The 23,330-nt window shown below is 38.8% G+C and overlaps 1 pseudogene; it reads right to left on the bottom strand.

The window, feature by feature from the left end:
* Positions 1–6: 6 nt before the first annotated feature.
* LOC149218140 (uncharacterized) lies at positions 7–5,716 on the bottom strand (annotated as a pseudogene).
* Between the last annotated feature and the right edge of the window lie 17,614 nt (positions 5,717–23,330).

Here is a 23,330-nt window from a genome sequence, read left to right as displayed (position 1 = left end):
AGTGCATCAGCATAGCACTGAAACAAATTCAGTTAAGAACTGGTCTATCAAATCTGGGCACAGCATTTGATTCCATAATACTAGAACCCACTCTCCCGATTGGTTCAAGTTATATGCCTCTGCCATAATCAGCGCTTCCTGAAATCGGCACTGTTCAACAAGAGCTCGCCGTGCATTTGTTTCAGAACGATTAAGCCACATGGTATCTGGCATTCGTATTTGGAGGGAAACTAATGATGCTTGTGCACAAGACCATCTTGCTTTATTTCCTGCATCTATGCTTGAGTAAACTTCAGCGGCTTCTACATAGAAGCGCATCATTTCTAACAACTCCTCACTCTGTTCTTTATCACGACGCTGAAGCCATTGATCTAGGGCCTTCTGTGCACATGACTCCAACAGAGCCGACATTTCATGTTTCATATCAAAATGATTGTATACCATGGCAAATGCATCAAGATCATCAGGGTTGAAATGCTTCAGAGCTGAAAGAACAGCCATCCGGAAACCTCTGATAGCTTCTGCCGATTCTGTTGTTGCATCTGCCACGGCATATTTTTGAAGAAGGAGCTCAAGCTGACCATTTTCAATGAGAATATCCAGCATGAAATACAGAGCATGGAAATTCCCAACTCCTGTCACCAAGCGAGCCAAACACGAAAAATCCCCTTCTGCAACATATGACTCAACTCGTGTTGCTGCAAGGGCCACAAGAACATCCACTCCATCAAGACATGCAGATGTCTTGTAGAAATGGTACGCCAAAATGAGCAACTCAACCTCACAGGCATGAGGCATGTCATGACCAGTTATGACCAACCGCATTAAGGCATGCCCAAGTTCTGGCTCAGAAGGACACAATTCTGCCCACTTTAAGAAATCAGAGGCTCTCCATAAAAGAGGAGCAGGTCCTTCCTCTCTTTGTGATGATTCCATGTATCCACCACGGTGTGCTGCCAAAAGGCCCTTCAAAAATGATTCTGCAAGAATACGTGCAATGCTTGCTGCCGGCATTGAGTGAGTCTCAACAAGAAGTTTAGCTTCCTCTAGTGAATCTTGGGCTTTGAGAGAAAGAAGCTGAAGAAGTTCAATTGGCTGCTTCTGGAATGCTTCAGAAAATGACAGCTCTAGAAAATTGGCAATCTTCACCACCGCTATTATCCTCTTGCATAAACCTCTTCCACATCCTTCACAGCATTTAGTTGCAATCACTTCTAATACCTCTAAAGGTGTCCTCATATTGATGTTTTCTGTTACATTCAAAAACTGGAGTAATGCAAATGCCGGACACTTGGTCATTGGCAATGTAACATATCCATTCATATTAGGATTGGAAATCTCTGCAACTTTCAAAGCTTCCTCTATAAGTAAGAGCTCTGATGGTACATATGTTGGTGAAAGTTTGTGTTGGAGCTGTTTTGCTGCAGCTATTTGACCAACCTCTAGAAGTGATAACACAGCCCTTTCAAGTTCTGCTGCTACGACCCTTTCTTCCCATCCTGCAAGAGCTGCCTCTATCTTTATATTTTCCTCAAATGATGGAAAAACACCCCCATGTTCATTACTTCTGATAGGAGATATAGAAGATAATAGATTATCTTCAGTGTCACTCTGACCTCTTTCTGCACTATCAAGTGGAGCTCGTTTATGAAGTACATACCCTCTGTTCCTTCGTTTTGGTTTTGAGCCACCACCAGACACATTAGTGAAACTAATGTCTACTATGTGTGGATTACGATTATCTGACTTGCTAATTTCCTTGTTATCAATTTGATCTGTAGATCTTGCTCTGATGATGTTCAAGTGACTATCCATTATTGCAATGATACTTGCTGTGTGGTCAATGACACTAGCATTATTTCCTATATTACATTCCTGGTTTGACCTCAAATAAACATTTGGAATCTGAAAAATGGCCTTTCCATTCTTCATCTCTGCTTCAGATTCCACAGCTAGAAGCCACACTCTAGTTTCAATTTCTCGAAGCAAATGTAAGGGATAGACCGGCTGCGACTGTGTCATGCTGCCACTTAACCACTGTAATGCAAGCAACAGCATTCCATGCAGCTCTAATGCTGGAACATCCTTTTCAATAGCTTCTGCATGCTTCAGGAAGAACATACCCGCCTGCAATGGGGGAAAGGAGTATTTTTAAAAAAAATCTTGACAGTGGCCCCACAAAGCAGCCTGTTCTTCTGGCACATCCCATAAAAACTCTTTCCACTCTGCCACCATGGCCTCAGCCACATGAATCTCTTCACTGTCATCCAACTGCAATGGAGCTGTAACACCATAAAGACAACCAAAATATATACCTGCATTTTGCAATACCTGCTCTCCACAAAATATATATAAATGATGCTTTGAAATTGTGTTTGTGCAGGTAGGAGTTTTTGAAGTTTGCTGCTGCCTTAAGAAGAGCTGAAGATAAATTACATAATCTGAAAAGCAACATTAATGATTTCTTCTCAATTTCGTAATCTTTGTTACAATACTGACCTTCCTAGCCTTTTACAATGTCAAAATTATAGTGAGCTCGAGAGGCTTCTCTCCAAGCTTTTTGAGCATAGGAATAAAATATTAAATCAAAATAAATAATTTGTTTCTTTAGGTCCGATAGACCATTGTTTGGTCTCAGCGGACGTTAACCATCATCATCATCATCATCATCATCATCATTAAATATAAATCTTATTAACATTTTTAAACATTGTTAATAAAGTTGATTTAAAGATGTTCGGTGGCCTCAACCTAGCCAGAAGGGAAACCAGGTCTCTTGGCCACCGAAACGCATTGTAAGCCATCCAAAATCTGAAATTATTAAGTCTGTCACACAAGGCCTTATAGGCCTGAATGTATAACCAATGATTTTTGTCTACTAAGCTACAATATTCAGTACTAGCCGACATATACAACAGGAAAAAAAACACATCCAAAACTAAACTGAAATAACATCTAGTCCTCAGAGGACTCCACAGGAGCTGGGTCCTTTGCACTGGACCATAGAAGTTCTAACTGCGGGAGGAACAAAATGTGTTTCTCTATAGGTCCCACACGCATGATCTTCTATTGATAAGGGAATTGAATCAACTGAATTTCCTGGAAGCCATGATCGGTTTACCAGCATCAACTGGTAAGGTTGTAATATCCCTCCGTTGCAGTAAAACCACTCTGGTTAGACTGAGTTGGGTTAGAAAGAATGGTGGAAAATCCAAAGAAGAATATTTCATTAATTATGTAAATGTTTTTTATTAATAAATAAATATATGAGATATATGTACTTGGGAATGAGACACTCAGAAAGGAGATTCTTGCCAAAAAATAATAATAAATATAAATCTCATTTATTAATGAGATTATTTCATGAGAAGTGTTAAACACACATGGACAGCAAGAGAGATAGGAAGGATAAATCATGCAGTACATTTTTTATTAACATCAGATATACATTTATAGTACAAATATGTGACTCTTGGGTTTCAGATCCCAAGGTCTCTTGGACTGCTTTTGTCCATTCGACTTCCACACTAACCCATTAGGATTAGGTGTCCAACATTCCCCCCCTTAATCCGAAGGGTTATGTATGAGTCCAAGAAGAGAGCTGTAATACAAAATGTGCAAAAAATGCATGGCAGCACTAGGCTGAATGTGCTCTATGAAATGTTGGTAAAAAAGGACGGTGGTTTAAGGATGACCACCAACACTGGAACGCTTAGTGCAGTTCCCGGAACTCTTCCAAAACTGGCAAGAAGCTGGAGTCTTCTGCTAGAGGAAGTGTCCCAGATTGCCAACTGAAGGCATGTTCAGGGGCATCTTTGTCTCTGGCTACAACTCTGAAACTGGTGTGGCAGGTTGTGGCTCAGGCTCGCTTGATGTGACTTTGAAGCTTGTAGATGACCATCATTTTCCCCCCTGTCAGATACAAGGTGAGAAGATGGAGAAAACTCAACTGCAAGACTATTCAATATTCTGGAACAAGTTCTGACATGTGTTTGGAATATCTTCTTGGCTGTTGATGCCCATTACCAAGAAGCGATCCATCCAAGATGAATCTTTGTTCTTGCAGGACGTTTGTTTTTGAAGCATCTGTGTGAAGAATGGTTGGTTTTATGACAGTGCTTACATGGATGAAGATCAAAACAGTGATCTTTCAGATGGCCAACTCGGTCACAGTGTTGGCATTTCACGATCTGTTGTTGTTGTTGCTGTGGAAGAGGCACAGAATCTGGAACAGCTGAAGCTGAACTGTCATGAGAAGCATGTGAACTGTCATGAATGAATCCAGCACTCTGAAACTGAATGGGCTTGGCATAGTTTGGAATATGAAAGGACAAGTCCTTGTCATATCCAAGACCAGTTCTGTGCTTGTTGTGGACAAGCTTTTCCCAAGGTCTGATGATGGGCTTGGGAAGTGCAGACTGAGTTTCTGCATCTGCATATACAACTGCTGCTTTATTTGAATGAACTGTACCATTATTAACATGCTACTGATGGGTGGTTGTCTCAATGTTCTGAACAGAAACAGGTTCAGAATGGTGTAGCTCTTCTTGCTGTAGCTGTGATTCAAGCTGCAAAAAGTCGATCTTTTCTTGTGCATCATGCAGGCAGGTCTGAATGTCACAAAGAGTGTCTTTGCTACATTTACCTTCCCACCAATAGTGGAGTGTATTAGTGTATTCAGTAACTCTAATACATCATGAAATCTAGCCATTGTCTCAACAAAGAAATGAACACTCAGCAAGTCTAGAAAAACCCCAGCTATTGAAGATTTCAAAAAATTAAGAATATCAGTTTGAAAAAGGCACTCAACTAATTCCAGCTAAGAATTTAGCCAATCACTAACAGATTTGTGTCCAGCAAGAATGAGAGGCTCAAAGTCCTTCCAACACAGATACAATAGATATGTTTCACCCTTAAAATGCTCAGGTATACCAAGATACGCTTTGTATGGATGCACAACTAAATGACTTCTTCCTTCTTTGAAATTCGAACTTCAACTACAAGAATGGATTACATATACCTCTGATATATCAACTCTAATAATAACAGAGATCTGAAGTAGAATATACCAGCAAATGTTAGGAAGAACAGTGGCTGCAGATAAGTGTTATAACATCAAAGAAGCTCCATCATTACAGAGAAAACACCACAGTGATAATATATGCAACTTATTCAGCTCCAAGACAGAAATAAATATGGAGTGTTTTCAATATATACACAGCCAATGAGATGAGGAAGTTTGAGACCCTCTATAGCAAAGGTACATCACCAAACATCACTTCCAATAGTCTATACTCATTAAGATTTCAAGCACAGGTATAGTGATATGCTGCTCAACTTGCCACTCTAGGATTAGCCTCTGGTGCTTGAATCACTTAATCACTGTTTGACTTATCCAACCTGAATGCTGATTTCTTGCACATAGAGAGATTCACAAATCAAGGTTTTCAAACCACCCATCATGAACAATCCCTTTGCTTCTCTAGACCTGAGCCCATAACCAGATTTACTCTCAGCCCTTAAAAACCCCGCATTATGTCAAGTTACACTCACAAATGATGTACTCACTAAAAAAAAAACGTTCAATGCAAACCATCCCTGTGGGTGTTAACAGTACATAGCAAACTCACATGCCGCAACATAAATGAATTTTAAATCACTATGTTCAATCAAATCGGCATCATCACTTGCCGAAATACTCAAATCCAAACGCCATTATTGTGTAGCCCAGATCATCTGAAAATCACCTTGCAAACAACATAAAAAACATACTGCGGAATTCTATCAATCGGGGCTCCCCACTCCTCCTGGGAAAATACAAAGCAAGGGCAACAACCAACGGTTGCAGAAATGCCTGCACATAAAATACATGGGCTATGCAAGAGAGGGAAAACTCACCACGGCGCCAGCTCAACTGTCAGGCCAGGTCACGAGGCTTTTGGATTGATAGCTGTTATGCTGCAACAGGGTCTTCGCTTAATAAGACACTCTGCCAGACCAACAGGCTTACGGAGGCAGTGGAGACCTTCACTCATCTGCGTACAGCTAAATCTATCACCACCATCGAATCTTCGAGACGGAGGCCGCCTGAAACCACGCGTTTTAATGTATTTCTGGTTTATCGATGACAAAGAGCGGGGCACGATAACGTTGGTTGAAAACACCCATATCAAGAGAAGGCAAAGAGCGGGCCTCCCTCTGCATCCGCCAGATGTACAGCTCCAAAATTCAAATCAAAAGGCTCCACAAACAAGGCTTCAAATCAGAAGAAGCCTGAAGCATAAATGATCATCCACAAACTGCTCCATCAACTGATCCTAATGCCGCGAAATTTCAACTTAAAGAACAACAGGAGGAGCAATATACAAATTCTCCCTCGTTTCAGGAAAAGGGGCTGAACAACAACAACATCCACTTCAGTAAACCAAACAGTTACACAAAACCTTCAATCCTGACAGAACAATACCATCATGTAACCCATTTCCTCTCTCTGCAGCACAACAACATGAACAACTATGGTGGTTTTCCACAGCTTATTATGTTAAAAAGCAGTTACAGTGAATCTTGAAATAGCCTATCTCTGGCAGCCCGCCATTGTAGCAACAACCAACGAGTAATGATGTTCCACCGTTCTCGCTCACACAATTCTGCAATATTGATACGCCTCAGAAACCTAATCGACAGCTTGTTTCTGCCACGAGAATAGCCAGATCCTTCACTGAATAGCGGAAAATTGTCAACGATTCCGCCTCGATCACTAGCACTACCAATCTGAGACTTCACAGGGAGCCTCAAATCGCCGGGAATTTTCCAGATAGCTGGAACGATGAATATTAATGGAATGAAAGCCGATATAAAGTTAACCAACACCCATTCACTCGCCTTTAGAAGCTCGAACCTTGAATTTGAGTTTTACCACTTGAGAATTTCAACCAACACAATATTCAGTAGGGACCCGGAGACGACGGTAGGAAAACCGAAGCGCGGTGATTCAAACCTGTGACGTTGACGGGGAGGTGTTGGAGCCTCAAGATTAGTTACAACGTGTAGGGAAAAAACTGAAGCATTGAGGCAATGCAGGAAACATTATGCTAGCGGTTGTAGACCAAAGCTTCAAGATGAGGAAGAGAGCCCAGGGCTGTGGAGCGCTCAGTGTTATAATGCCTAAAGAATAAAAAACCCCTGCCAAAATAATCAAGTACCCAAAAATCACATCTGATAGACAAAGGGGCGTTTCTGAGTGGAGACAGAGAGGAGTAACTCACGATGAATATTAGGTAGCTATTGAGGCATAGTTGCGCTTTTGCAATGGTAGTGACCACTTATTTGACTTGTAAACCCTCACAAAAATAGGCTACAACTCCAGGAAGAGAGAATTTTCTAACTGCTGCCAATAAATAGTGATGGCAGAGAATGTTTCATGCAAAAAAAGAAAGGCAGAGAATGCTAGTGTAACGCTTGGCAAAGATTTGACAGTCTGAGCACAGAACATTGATGCAGAGAATTCTCATAGAAAATAACGTATATCATCATTGCTGGTAAATGATATGAGCCGTTTCCAAATTTCTTTTAAGAATTATATGTATCAGCAGCATAAAAATCGGTAAAGAATCACATGCATCGTTAATAGGGATGGCAGATAATAGGTGGCACTACAGGTTGAAGCGATAGATTTGTTATGCGCAAGGAGGTCTGAGACGCTGACAAGCCAAAACGGTTGAAAGACAGAGAATGAGGGCATAACTTGCCATAAATTTAGTGGACAGGAAAATGTCTGCAGTTCTGACATGCAAAGAGAGGCCACAAAACAAGTGGCTCAAATATGAGCAGGGCAGGAGATCACCCGCTCTGATACCATGTTAAACACACATGGACAACAAGAGAGATAGGAAGGATAAATCATGCAATACATTTTTTATTAACATCAGATATACATTTATAGTACAAATATGTGACTCTTGGGTTTCAGATCCCAAGGTCTCTTGGACTGCTTTTGTCCATTCGACTTCCACACTAACCCATTAGGATTAGGTGTCCAACAAGAAGTAATCTAGAATAAAATTCTATATAAGCTTAATGGATGGGAGAGAAAGCTCCATTAAGTTTCTTAGGTGGAGAAAGATACTAAGCTTAGAAAAGCAGAAAAGCACTGTGGGAGAGAAAGGCGGGCTTTTATGGAAAAGCCTAAGCAAGTGGATAAAAAGATCCACAAAAACGAGACTCTGCTAAAAGAAACCTTATGATGAAAGAAGTGAATTAAATACCCATTGAAGGGATCAATAAGAGGTTGTTGAATGCTCGACACAATCACTCTGAGATCGAGGGTGGAATGGAGGAAGTCATTTCTTCATTGGGTGGAGGTGCTCGATTCCCAAGTGTCTCTCTATTGGCTGTTATGGTTTGATTATTTACGTTATACTATGTCATTCATGTGACTCTAAATGTTGGTATATATTCTAGTAAATACCCTATGATTGCTAGTGATAAATTAGAGAAAGTTGCGGTTTCGAATTGTTAGTGGTGTGCAATGGAAGGAAAAATATTAAGCAAAGTATATGAATGATTATTCTAGTCTGTGAATTTAATAATGGGTGAGCATGGTGTTGAGATTAATGTAGAACTCGCTTAATAGAGAAACAGTTCAAACCGAACCCTAGATTAGGATTTTGTTCCTATTTTCTAGGATTCTGTTCAACTTCCCTAAATGTGTGTTTGGTGTATATATTTCTCATGTAATCAATTGTAAGGCAGAGCGTGTTCTGTAGAGGCAGTCTTACAGGTGGTGTTTCACACCTGTAAGCTTCTCATATTTGAATTAATAAAGTTCGATTCATATTTTGACATAGTATCAGAGCTACAGAGCTGAAGATGCCTGTACCCTGAATGGAGAGAGACCAGCGTGTTTGAGGCGTGATCAACGCAGAAAATCACACGGACCTTGAAAGGTGAAAACATTGTGTGCGTGATTTTTTGTTGTTTATTTCGCAAGCGAGGACTACCGAGTGGTTGGAGGGCACGTTTTTCGCTACTTCATGCAAAGAGAGGAGGTTAGGACTGTCGTGGTCGAGTATTGGCATCTGCACATGTATGCTTGGTTGTTGGTTATCCAGAACCGATGATAAGCAAGCCTCTTCCCACAAGTGGCTATAGTTTTCTGCGGCTTAAACGAGTTCCTTGAAATACAATCCGGCCATGATCGGAAAGAATTCGCCGATGAGTAGGGTGCAAGAGCAGCTTTGAGCATGGATCGCTGCTTTAGGAGACCACGGCTTCTGTGGTCGATGATCCAAATCCACGTGAAGGAGAAAACTTCCAGCAACGTGAAGAGATCAAAGGCTGTGGAGGAGGCCGCAGGACATCTTGGCTATAGCAGAGGAAATATGCGTTGGTGCAAACGACGCTGACAGAACTCAACGAGGAAGTCAAACTACCATGGAGGAGGAGAAGGAGGCCACATTTGTACTGCACCAGCCTGTGGATTGGAAGTGCGTGAAGGCTGCGAGGAGGTGTTGTCTACGTGGAGCTTGCAAGGTAGTGAGCAAGAATTCTCCATTGATCGCAAACATTTTTTTTTAGCGCTGCCATCTGTGTGAGAAGAGGTGTCTGATTCATTGCATTGCTAATTCAGAGACTATGTTTGTTTTACTCAAAATGAAAAACAAAACAAATTCGGAGAGGGTGTTGAACCTGCGTGTTCCTTCTCGGGATTCCTTTTTTTTGTGAGTATGTTTAAGTTGCAACCCGAGTTTGGATTTATTGGTTGGTCCATGGTTCATCAATAAAATAATGGTATTGTGCTTACGAGGATATTGGATTAAGTTTCTAATTAAAGTTAAAAAAAATTCTTTAATTAAACAAAAGGGCTTATTGTTTGATAAAGGGGGCAAATTTTTTAAAGACAGATCTGGGCTCATTGGATCTGGAGTTTGGTAGTGTTTTTTTTTAAGAAGATCTGAGGTTGTTTTTTTAATTGTTTGGGCTGAAGTATTTTTCTATTCATTCAACATGAATAATCAATTAGCAGAAGCTTACCTCAATGAAAACAACAAGCTGAATGGATCCAATTACTTTGGTTGGAAATTCAAGCTGCAAACCATGCTTGAGGGACATAATGCATGGAAAATTGTGAATAATGATGAGGTGAACCCAAACCTGATTGCAGGAGGAACAACAACAACAATCCAAGCCTGGGACAAGCGGGAGACTAAGGTGAGAATGCTCCTGAAATTGTTAGTCAAATATTGTGTTATTCCCCATATCCGTGATTGCAAGACTGCACCAGAGATCTGGAAGATGCTCAAGGATCTCTATGAGGTCAAGAACACCAATCGATTGTTGTTCTTGAAGAGAAAGATTCTTTCCATCAAGATGGAGGAGAATGAGACAGTTGTAGCATTCATTTCGCGGATCAAAGAGCTCAAGAACAAGCTGGGTGATATCGGTGAAGCCATGTTAGATACAGATTTGGTCACAATTACCATGAATGGTATGAATGACGAGTATCAGATGTTCATCACTGTCTTGAATGCAAGAGAACAATCCCCCATTTTTGAAGAACTGATAGGGATCCTCATGCAAGAGGAGGAAAGGCGACTGACTCATAAACCTCAGAGTTCAGATCTAGCCTTAAATGGTGAAGAAGAAGCCCTTCAGAGGAAAGCCAAATGCAGCACAGAAGTGCAGCACAGCCCCACAGAGAAGGATGCCCTTCTCAAGGTACATATTTCAATAAAAATGACTCTGTGACCAAATGTTTTTATTGTTGTAGAATCGGCCATATAGCCAGATATTGCATGAAGAAGTTTGATGAAGGTTGGAAGAGACATAAATAGCGTGTGAGTCATAAATTCAGACTGTTCATATATGACTCTGCACTTTCAGCTAAGGATGATGAAGCAGATACTTGGTTTGTGGACTTTGGTGCATCCATCCACATGACACGGAACAAATAGGGGTTTGAAGACTTCAAAGAGACCAGTAGTGGAGAAAACATCTATGTTGGCGATGATAGAGTGTACGAAATTAAAGGATATGGTAGTATTCCTATTGTTTTGCATGATGGAAATATTAAACATATCCATAATGTTATGTATGTACCCGGGATAAAAAAGAATAGGATCTATGTTTCTACTGTAACTCATCAGAATCTCAAGGTAGAATCTTATAAATCATATTGTGTCATTAAAGACTTGTTGTATTCTATGAAGCCTATTGCATCAGGTATTCGTGTGGGAGGATTGTACAACCTAAATGTCAAAAGCACACCACAACAGGCATTGACGTCATCAGCCATAACTACAATGGACTTATGGCATCAAAGGTTCGGCCATATTAACTTCAATGATTTGCTGCTTTTACAGAAAAGAGGTATGGTCGAAGGTCTTCCTGTTTTAAAACCTGTTCATATTTACTGTGATGCATGTGCATTGGGGAAGATGCACAGAGATGAATTTTCTATGAATACTTCAAGCAGTTCAAAAGTATGGTTGAAAAGAAAATAGGTAAATGCATCAGGATTCTCCGCTCAGATCAAGGGGGAGAGTACAAGAAAACTAGTGTCCTCAAATACTGCAAAGGTAATGGGATACAACAATAGCTTACAGTACCCCACACTCAACAAAACGGGGTTGTAGAGAGGAAGAACAGAACCCTTGTGGAGTGTGCTCGCAGTATGTTAAAAGGTAAGAATCTTTCTAACGGCTTTTGGGCTGAAGCAGTTAATACTGCATTATATCTAAAGAATAGGAGTCCAACAAGAAGTTTAGATATCAAAACTCCTTTTGAAGCTTTATTTGGTTATAAGCATGCAATTAAGCATTTGAGAGTTTTTGGCAGCAAAACCTTTGCCCATGTCCCAAAGGAAGATAGAAAGAAACTGGATTCAAAGGCCATCAAATGTATTTTTGTTGGGTATTGTACAGAATTTAAGGCTTACAAATTGTTTAATCCCTCTACTCATAATTTTTTTGCGAGCAGATATGTAGTGTTCCATGAGCAGGTTAATGATGGAAGCCATGAGAGTGCTAATGAAGAATGGCATGTGCCACGCTTGTTGGTGGAAGAAGGAAGTGACGAATCAGGTGACAACAATGAGCAGCAGCAACAGCAGGAAGGGAAAGAAGATGATGTAGCTGTCAAGCCAAGTCCAAAAAATGATGACCAGACAACGTTTAAAGCTACCCCACCACTAAGGAGGTAGATGCAACTTTGTATAGACAACTGGTTGGGAGTCTAATCTACTTGACTACAACTAGGCCTAATTTGGCTTATGCAGGTAGATGCGACTTTGTATAGACAACTGGTTGGGAGTCTAATCTACTTGACTACAACTAGGCCTGATTTGGCTTATGCAGTTAGTGCATTGAGCCAACTTACGTCAAAGCCCCTTGAGAGCCATTGGGTTGCAACAAAAGGTGTTTTAAGGTAATTGACATGTTTTTCAAACTCTAATTGGGATGGAAATGTAGATGAGAAACGATCCATAATAGGCTATGCATTTAGCATTAGATCCGGGGTCATTACATGGAGTAGAAAAAAGCAGAACACAGTATCTTGGTCTTCTGCAGAAGCTAAATATCAAGCTATGTGTGCAACGACATGTGAAGAAGTTTCGTTGAGGAGACTTCTCCTTGATGCTCGAGAAGAATAGAAGGTTGCAATAGTGATCAAATGTGACAACCAGAGCTCCATCAAACTTGTAAATAACCCAGTATTCCATAAGAACACAAAGTTCAAGGAGAAAGTTCAGTCAAAAGAAATCCATATTGAATATTGTAATAGTTGTGACAATGTTGCTGATATTTTTACCAAACCTCTTGGGGTAGTGTTGAGATTAATGTGAATCCATTTCTCCATTAAGGGGGATGGGAAAAGGAGATTAGCTCACATCAACAACAATTACATTGTAAAGCTCTAAAACAATCACAAGCACTTTCATATTTACTGTTATGGAATCTAACTTAGTCCATTGAACATTCAATTGAAACTAACTACACGAAAGGCATTTCACGTTCATGGTTATGCAAACATGAATCTGATTATAAATGTAAATATTGAAGTAAACACTATAAACCATACCATAGAGTAATGTCTATGATTTAAATCTAGCTTTTACCAATGAGCAGTAGGTTCTACCAAAAATTATAGTAAATTAATTCTACTGATACACTTGTAAATATAACCATACAAAAATCCCAGTAGCATTTTAATGGGGATGTGATTCGAAATAAGACTATAAGAATAAGTAAATATTATAATTAGATGCACACAATCATTACTCTCTAGCCATTCACATCTTTTCGCAGAGAAATGACATTCACCATAACTATAATTGCAAGCTTGTATTGGCACACCATGAAGTGAACTAAAAGATCAATTCCGAAATTAAGACAATAAAACATTCTTCTCACAAAGAAATGACATTCACCATAACTATAATTGCAAGCTTGTATTGGCACACCATGAAGTGAACTAAAAGATCAATTCTGAAAGTAAGACAATAAAACATTCATACTGAAACATAGCAAAAACATTAAATAAATTTTGAAGTTAACCCATCTTGGAGTATTATCCCATGCATGTTTAACTATTTTTAAACATCCATCGCTATTTTTTTACCATGGTTAATGATTCTTTGACTATGGTTGACCACTGTTTTCCATGTTCACCCTTTTTAAACATCATTGACTATGAATGACTATGTTTAACAATTATTTGACTGTGGTTTACCATGTTTGACTATAGTTGTCCATGTTCACCATGTTTAAACATCGCTAACTATGTTTCTACTATGAGTGGGTGTGGTTAACTATTGTAGTTGAACATGGATTTATTATGATTGACCATGGTTGACCATCTCTTGACTATGGTTTGCCTATAGTTTACCATGATTTGACTATGGTTACAATTGCAATGGTGGTTGTTATGGTGAGACATGGTTTAACTATGTTTAAGGCTCACCATAGGCTATGGTTTGACATGTAAACTTGTAATTTACATCATGCAATATCAAATTGAAACCATATATTGAATCCCTTAGGTAGTTGAAAATAGACCTCTTTATTGTACTTGAAAAAATTAACATTAAACCAGGTACTATGCTAGTGTATAAAAAATTCACATACATCCATTTCTAGATATAAAAACCTTATAGCTTATTATATTTCTATTTTAGATTTATTACCTAAAATTGACTGTAGTGAACAAATTTATTATTTGATAGAAAGCATATTTAATATAATAACAGTAGCAGTGGCAGTAAAGAGGAAGCCCACAAACATGCAAACTCTAAAAAGAATGTTGAAGTCTGTCCAAAACATAATTAGCACACTTCTTCACGTCAATGTTGATGTAAAGTACTCTCTTAATACAAAGTACAAATGTCTATCCAAAACCTAACAAAACATAACCTAACCTAGTTAGCAGAAAAATTCTTAATGGCAGCTCAATCACTATATCATTCCAACATATGAATAGACTTTCTGGATAGTTGTTTTAATCCCAAAAATGCAGCATAGCAAAACAACTAATGCATCTCTTATGCATCTATAATCTCCCACCCCTCATCCAGATTCACATTATCAGGATCAACGGGATAACTCTTATGTGGCTGCAATCGTGCTGGACCATTGTGTTCACAAGCATTATCCTCCTCATGCAGAATAGCTTCGTCTTTACCTTTTTGTACTGTCTTATAGTTTTCAGCAGTAATTACAGGTACATCTGGCTGAACAGCTACTTGCGATTCGGAGATTGAAATAATTTCTGGCTGTTCTGTCTTTGGTTCGCCCAAAATTGAATCCACTCCCTACATGCAAAGAAAAATAAAAATATTGTGAAGCTATAATGTTCAACAAATATTCAATGGCTTGTGAAACTATAGCGTTCAAAGGAAATTTAATTCAACTGAGCAAATAACAATTGAAACAAACAAACAATTACAAGTAATACATGAGCAAACAAGACAAAATAACAGAAAAACTACAAAACTTCAAGCTTACCGACTGTTCTACGGCCGCCTCATGCTGGTCCGTCAAAGCAGACAGGGCTGATGACGCTAACGACGCCGATCTTTGTACGGCCTTCTCAGGCTGCAGCTCCATCAAGGCAGACAGGGCGGCGGTGGCCTCCTTGAGCACAATTGATGAAAAGTACTCAGCCTCAGGGGTGAGGGAAGGAATGGGAAACGAATATGAAATTGGGTTTAAACTACTGGACGCATCAGTGTCTTCAACTGGAATAGTAATAACGGTACTGGACGCATCATCGTCTTCAACTGGAATAGTAATAACGGTATCATCATCTTCAACTGGAACTGTAATGACGGTAGTGTCTTCAACTGGAACAGTAATAACGGTATCGTCATCTTCAACTGGAACCGTAATGACCGTGGTGTCATCAACTGGAATAGTAATAACGGTACTGGACGCATCATCATCTTCGACTGGAACTGTAATGACGGTAGTGTCTTCAACTGGAACTGTAATGACGCTTTTGGAGGGGCAGAGGCTGTGAACGCTCAGCCGGCGGCAAGAGGCACAAAACGTCTTTTTGTTGAAGCTGTCAACGCCCAGTCCAAAGTAAAAATTGTCCACACCTTGGTTGCTATAAGAATGGTAAAGCCCGCGGTAATGACTCATATAGCCCAACCCACTGAACAACGAGCCGTAAAGACTGTCATAACCTTGCGGATAGAGAATACCGTAGCGAGAGTTGAATTCGTATGGACAGTTATTCCGCAACACGCAGAACCGTGAACCGAAACCCATGATTCTTTGAGAACCGGAAGAGAGTTTAAAAAATCCGTAAACACCAAATCTCCTGAAATAGGGTAACTTGTGGAATGCCAAAACTCCGAGACTGTTAGGGTATAATTTCCCTCGGGCCAGACCCGATATTGATAGATAGATAGATAGCGAAACCTATCATTCTTTTTATACAAAATAATATTCTGTTAGGGTATAATTTCCCTCGGGCCAGACCCGATATTGATAGATAGATAGATAGCGAAACCTATCATTCTTTTTATACAAAATAATATTCGAAACAAATAATTGTATGTGTAATTATATGATAATAAAAATTTAATTATGAGGCCGACAAGAATTTAAAAAAAATAATTAATCACGCCTCTCTTATGGCACACAAATATTGATGGCTTCCAATTTTTTTGGATTTCATGTTACACCGGTTTTAATGGTCATACTCATCTATACCATTGTATTTGCTATTCAAATTCCATCCACAAGCAACCTTAGTGAGACAGAAGCCTATCATAAAACCCTTCTATCTCAAAAATCCCTGAATCCAAAAGTTGAGACTCAAGTTACCAACTTTCCTCATGCCCAACCCAAGATAATCACCAACATAGTGTCCTATACTTGGGGCTTCTATGATGGAGCCTATCACGGGCAAGAACAACTCAACAATATTAGGTGTGTATTAATACTTTAGCCATAGTCAATTTACAATGTTTAAATAACATCACTAAACCATTCTCATGGCCTTGAGGTCCCATATGATGCTAGGCTTGACTAATGAAATGTTGTGGAAACTTATACAAACATCTAATTCCTTAGAGATATATATTCAATATAGGAAAAATAATTATATAGCCATAGTCAGTCTCTCTCTATATAGCCATAGCCATAGCACAACAGAGAAGAGTTTCTCTAATACTGCTGTAAGTGATGCTTCAACATTTAGGGGATGAATATGTTCCATTGGCTTTTCTTTTGTATTTTCTTCTGAATTTTCCTCACCACCTTCATATGTAGGGTGTGTTAGGCGACTTTTTTTTGTTTAACAATGCAATTGAGAATCCTAATACCCAAACCTAAATATAATTCCAGGTATTCATAAGTCCTTTGGACAACAAAAAGCACAACAAACATTTCATGCTAAATTTGATCTCGTCCCTTATCGTTAAAGACACTTTAATATATTTCATAAAAATCTATAAGATAATTGATGCTAAATTCATCATTTATAGCGTTCCCTTGTAATAGTTTCGTGGAGGCGGCGTAGTGGTAAGGTCGACCTCGTCATGACGGACCGGTCTTGTGTTCGATCCCGAGCAAGGTCGGTGCTCGTTGTGCGAATAGTAACCGAACCGGGCCAAGCCCACTACCTTGAAAGGTCGTGGAGGCGGCGTAGTGGTAAAGTCGGCCTCGTCATGACGGACCGGTCTTGTGTTCGATCCCGAGCAAGGTCGTAGCTCGTCGTGCGAGTAGTAACCGAACCGGGCCAAGCCCACTACCTTTTTGGGGTGCGATCATACCAGCGTTAATGCACCGGATCCCATCAGAACTCATTTCAAAAAAAATAGTTTCTGGTGGCCATTTAGAATAATATACAAATTCACTTTGCAAATAATATTGTCATAGGTCGTCAACCCTAGGATTTGGTCCTGCCTCCGGAGCTGAATCAACAGTACAACCTTTGATCGTGTTACAAAAAACACCCATATTTATAGAATTCTCTAGCATAACACCATACCCGTGTTTCTGTTGAAACATTAATTTCACCTGCGGTCATTAACTCCAGCAAAACCACTTCAGAAAACCGCTGATCTTTATCACACCACCTTTCGCGCAATGTGGTTTCTGTCAGAGGGCCTCCGACACAATCCGCTCTAGCCATGCGTCCATTGTACGAACACAAAACTGCCCATCTCTCGGACGTTAAAAATAATTTGGTTTGTGTGGCTGAAGGATGCAAAATGTGTCCGATCTGGTCAACGCACATGGATCTCATCCAACCTACCAGAACGTTTTTTTGTTTTTACGGCTGGTTTTATTTAATGCAATTAATGAGAGTGTCATAGTCTTAGGTAAAGAATTTAAGGTTTTTATACGGCAAGTAATATTATATTTTTTTTGTGAACTCATATGAAACATACGCAATATAGTTCTGTTTTAGCGTTGACCTTTTGTTGTCATTGTAACACGGGGATGAAGGTGAGTTGTTCGCTGCAGCGAGGAATGAAGAACCAGAGGTTTTCACAACAGTGCAAGGTCGAAGATTTGTAATAAAAAAAAAGGGGGGGAACGCATATGTATATGCAATTTTTTTTGTTGTTGTGTGTTGACTTCATTGTATTCAAGCATGCGCGGGTTGAAGTGAAGTTTTTTGCAGCAGCAAATGAAAACCTAGGAGAGCACAACAGTGCGGAACCAGAGCAGGGTTGCGAAACCAGAGTGAGGATTAATTTTCAAATGAAGACATTTTGAAATACGCAGCAGTGTGATTAATTTTGTAATGGCTTGTGTGCTGGAGATTTTGAAATATACAGGGAACGCATAATGAAATTCTTCTTGGGTGAATGTTAAAGATTTTTTTATTTTACAGCAGTAAACCCATGTAAGTAAATTTTATTTTACAGCAGTAAATGTAAAATCTTTTTACATAGTAGTGAATGAAGATTTTACACAGCAGTGTAAAAATCATTTGTAAAAGAGGCAGAGTATTTAGTTTTTGGTAAAATTTTTGGTGAATCCCCCTGAGAAGGAAGAAATATGTATCAGGGTTTTTATTAATGAATATAAAGGTTTTATGGGTGTGAAAAATCTCTGTTCTCAGAAATTTTTTAAGCTTCCCTGTGCAAAAGATCCTGAGGAGAGAAACAGAGTATTGCTCTGTATTCAGTTAATTTGTGTTTGAAATTACCAGAAATTTCCATCATGGCATCAGAGCAGATCCAGGCTCTTTGAAGGTGTAAAGAAGCTGAAGGAAGAAGTTTTTTGCTGCAACAACTTCTCCAGCAGAGTGAAGTCTAAGGCAAAAGAATCCAAGGTATTTCTCAGATTAATTTTCTGTGTTGCTGTTGAAGAAACAATCAGTATTTTAAATACATAGTCAGGTATTTGAAGCATAGTTAAGAATGGCAAGGTCAAAGAAGAAAGTCTCCAATCCTTCTAAGGATGTGTCTCCCTCTTCTACTAAAACAGAAGACAATCTATTTGAAAGCATTCTATTTGAGGCTCCAAGGTTCAATGGGAACTTTGATATATGGGAAATAAAAATGAGGACTTTCTTAAAGTCTCAAGGGATTGAAATTTGGGAATCAGTGATTGATGATAGCAGGATGGATAAAGAATCCAAGGAGTGCAATGCAAAAGCAGCAAAGACAATCTTGGATGGACTGCCTGATTCTGTAAAGAAGAATCTAGGAAAATATTCATCATCTGATTCTGTAAAAAAATTGAACTTATTAGTAACAATAATAATGAAAACCATTATAATAATAATAATAATATTGATAGTATTAATCTTTCTTCTATTTCTTTAGACAATATTTCTAATGATAAAAAGGCTTTGTATTCAAGCAATAAGGTTGTTAATCTTTCCAATTTTTCTTTTGATTCCCATGTTTTTAGTCTTTTAGAAAAAGGTTTAAACTTTGTTGTAGCTCCTAGAAAATTTCCTGTGAATGATATCATTTGTGACATTGAATTCGGGATTCAAGATTTACCCAATTCCACTAAAGATATTATTAGGCAGGATTGCGTGGTTATCCTTAGGAAGGCTAAACCCCCTAGGATCAACTTTAGCAAGCATGAGTTTGAAGCTCTCAAGTCCCTGAATAATAACAAGGACATTGTTGTTTTGAAAGCTGACAAAGGGGGTGTAGTTGTCATTCTTAACAAAGAGGATTACTGGAAAAAAATGTTAGATCACCTTTACAATAGTGGAAGCTACAAAAAGCTTACTAAGAACCCCCTAAAAAGGTTTCTAAAACTGTTTCTCTAGCCATAAAATCGAGTAGCACTGTTAGGTCCCTTAGTAAGAAGCTTATCGAAGGCAACCCTCTCGTTCCCAGAATCTATGGTCTCCCCAAGATCCATAAGGAGGGGGTCCCTCTTCACCCCATTGTCAATACTATTGGTGGGTCAACTTATCTTTTAGCGTAATTTCTTACTAACAAGATCAAACCTCTCATTGGCAGGTCTAAATCCTCTGTTAAAGATTCATATTCGTTCGTTAACGAGTTAAAGGATTTTAGATTTGACCCTGAGGATCAGCTGGTGAGTTTTGATGTGGTATCCTTATTAACTAATATCCCCATCAATGAGGCCATTGATGTTATCAATCACATCACTGATCCTGATACGCGTTTTTAGTTAAAATTTGTCTCACCTCTACTTTAATTTTGAGGGTGAATTCTATGAGCAAAACTGCGGTGTGTCTATGTGTTATCCCCTTTCCCATGTTGTGGCCAATCTCTTCATGGAGGATTTTGAATCCAGAGCCTTGACTTCTGCTCTTTACCAACGTAAACTTTGGAAAAGGTTTGTGGATGACACTTGCGTCGTCTGGTCTCACGGTAAAGAAAAGTTGGAGCTATTTTACCATCAACTTAATAGGCAATCGAGTTCCATAAAATTCACCATGGAATTTGAAATTGATGGTAGCCGCCTTTCTTGACGTTCTTATCTCGAAGAAGGATGATGGTTCTTTTTCTCATCAAGTTTTTTGGAAGAAAAATCACACTGAGCAGTATCTCCATTCTAGTTCTCATCACTGTCCTGCTCAAAATCTAAGCGTTCTCAACACCTTAGCCACTCGGGCGTTATGGGTTTCTAATGAAAATCACCTTGAAGATGAGAAATCCCACCTCCTTAAAGTTTTTAATAAGAATGGTTATAGTAGGTCTCAAGGCCTTAGGGATTTTCTAAATGTTGAAAAAGGTCCTAAGAGGAAGATTGATCCCAAGGATTGGTCTTCTAGAGTTCATCTTCCTTTTATTCAAGGGACCACGGATAAAATCGACAGGGTCTTGAAGAAACATAAGGTTCATTCTTCTTTTAGACCCCTTAACACTATTCAGAGTTCTCTTCGTTCTGTTAAGGACCCGGTTAACCCTAAGGATGGGAAGGGTGTTTACATCATTCCTTGTTCTTATGGAACTCCTTATATTGGGGAGACTACTCGATCAATAAACCAAAGGATTTGTGAACATGCTGCCAACTAATGGAAGAAGTGTCCTCAGACATGTAATTTTATTAATCAGAAAAAAAATAATTCCATATTTGATTTTGCAACAGTTTACACCCAAACAACCAAACACTCTTGTAATGAGCTATTTATAAGCTCAATATCCTAACTACCTCTAATTATAGATCACTTATTAAATAACAAGTGTTCATTTACAATAAATGTTATTCAAAACAACTAGCTAATAAATCTCCTAAAATAGAGCCTAAGATACGACACATTTGGAGAGTCATATCTTGTTACAACAATATACTAATTCTAAATGTCTCCATTAAATAATTAAACATTCTAGAATAATAATTATTAATTTAATATCTTAAATTAATAATTATTTTATTCCAACTTTATAACCTATGATAATATTTTATTTTTGGATCATCTAACATTCCCCTCTTTGATCCAAAGATACATTACAACAGATACCAAGTTCATCCCTGAACTTAGTAAATTTTATTCTGCCAAGTGGTTTCATGAAAATGTCAGAGATCTGATCTTCGGAAGGACAATAAACTGGCTTGAGGACATCTTTGGCAATGAGAGATCTGATATGATGATACTTGGTGTCCACATGCTTTGTCTTTGAATGAAAAACTGGATTCTTGGCAAGTTTGATGGCTGTCTGGCTGCCAATGAATAATGATGTAGCTTCTACCAGAGAAATGCCCAAGTCCTGCAAAATTCTGCGCAACCAAACAATTTCACATGTTGCTTCCCATGCTGAAATGTACTTTGCTTCTACTGAAGAAGTGGCCACTGTAGCTTGTTTCTTACAACTCCAAGATACTGTTGCTGACCCCATGTTCATTAAATAACCTGATGTTGATGCTCGATCATCAATACTTCCAGCAAAGTCGGCATCAGAATATCCACCAAGTACAAAGTTTTTAGTCTTTGTGTAAAGAAGACAAAAATCTTTTGTTCCTTGGATATATCGAAGAACTCTTTTGGCTGCATTCCAGTGGTTGTCTCATGGTTCCTGCATAAAACGTGAAAGAATACTGACTACATAAGATAGATCAGGATGAGTACTTGTCAAATAAATCAAGCTTCCAATCAACTGTCTGTAAGTTGTACTATCCACCTTTCCCCCCCTTCAAATTTTGAAAGTTTCAAGTTTTGCTCCATGGGGGTGAGAACGGGCTTGCAATCCTGCATGCCAAAGCGCTGAATAACCTCTGCTACATACTTACTCTGAGAAATGAAAATATGATGTGGACGATGGAAGACTTCAACTCCAAGATAGTAGTGAAGTAATCCAAAATCTGTCATCTTAAAACCTGCATGTAACACCTTTTTCACCTGTGCAATATGATGATCATGGTTTCCAGTAATGATCAAATCATCTACATACATAAAAAGAATTACCAGATATTTTCCCTGTTGTCGCACATAGAAAGTATCATCAGATTCACTTCATTGAAAACCAACTCTCTTAAGATATTCATCCATCTTTGCATACCAAGTTCGGGGAGCTTGTTTTAATCCATATAAAGCCTTGATCAATTTGCAGACTTTATGTTCTTTCCATTCAATTTCAAAACCTGGTGGTTGTGTCATATACACTTCTTCCTGTAAATCCCCGTTGAGAAAATCACTTTTCACATCCATTTGATGAACTTTCCATCCTTTCTGAACGGCTAATGCAAGTGTTAATCGGATGGTGTTCCATTTAGCTGTAGGAGAAAAAGTTTCCTCATAATAAATGCCTTCCTGCTGCGCAAAACATTTTGCGACAAGTCGTGCTTTATACTTTTCAAGTTCTCCCTTTTGATTATACTTAATTCTATAAACCCATTTGCATCCTATGGGTTTAACATTTGATGGACAATCAACAAGTTTCCAAGTGTTGTTCTCAATTATTGCTTGATATTCTTCAACCATAGCCTGTTGCCATTTTTTATGTTTTATTGCTTCTTTGTATGTGGAAGGTTCAGTAAAGTCATTTGCTATCAAGGCAAAATTGCCTTCACTTCTATGTGCCCTTCTGGTGCCCATTTTATTCTGCTCATTAGGCTTTACATCTTTCAAAAGTTGAACTGCCTATTTCAATAGTTGGTGCTCACTTGTTTGCGATTCTGAAAAGTCTCCATCATTGTAAAGAGGATTAATATAAATTGATGTTCTTCGTTCAGGTGAAGAGTCTGGAGAATCACTGTCAGAAGAACTATTGCTGCTTGGAGATGTGGATGAACTTCTAGAAGACACAGATGATGTTGTTGAAGTAGATGGACTGGATGACTCATCTTCAGAGGAAGGAAAATCAAGTTCATACCAATTTGGTGAAGTTGGTTGACTTTGCATTTTTCCTTTTCTTTTACTGCCCTTAGTTTCTAACT

This window comes from Pinus tabuliformis, chromosome Q (genome assembly GCF_031772625.1).
Source record: "Pinus tabuliformis cultivar Carrire ecotype Pingquan chromosome Q, CPIR1, whole genome shotgun sequence".
Lineage (NCBI taxonomy): Eukaryota > Viridiplantae > Streptophyta > Pinopsida > Pinales > Pinaceae > Pinus > Pinus tabuliformis.
The sequence above is the reverse complement of the archived record's forward strand: the minus strand, read 5'-3'. Positions and strand labels throughout refer to the sequence as shown.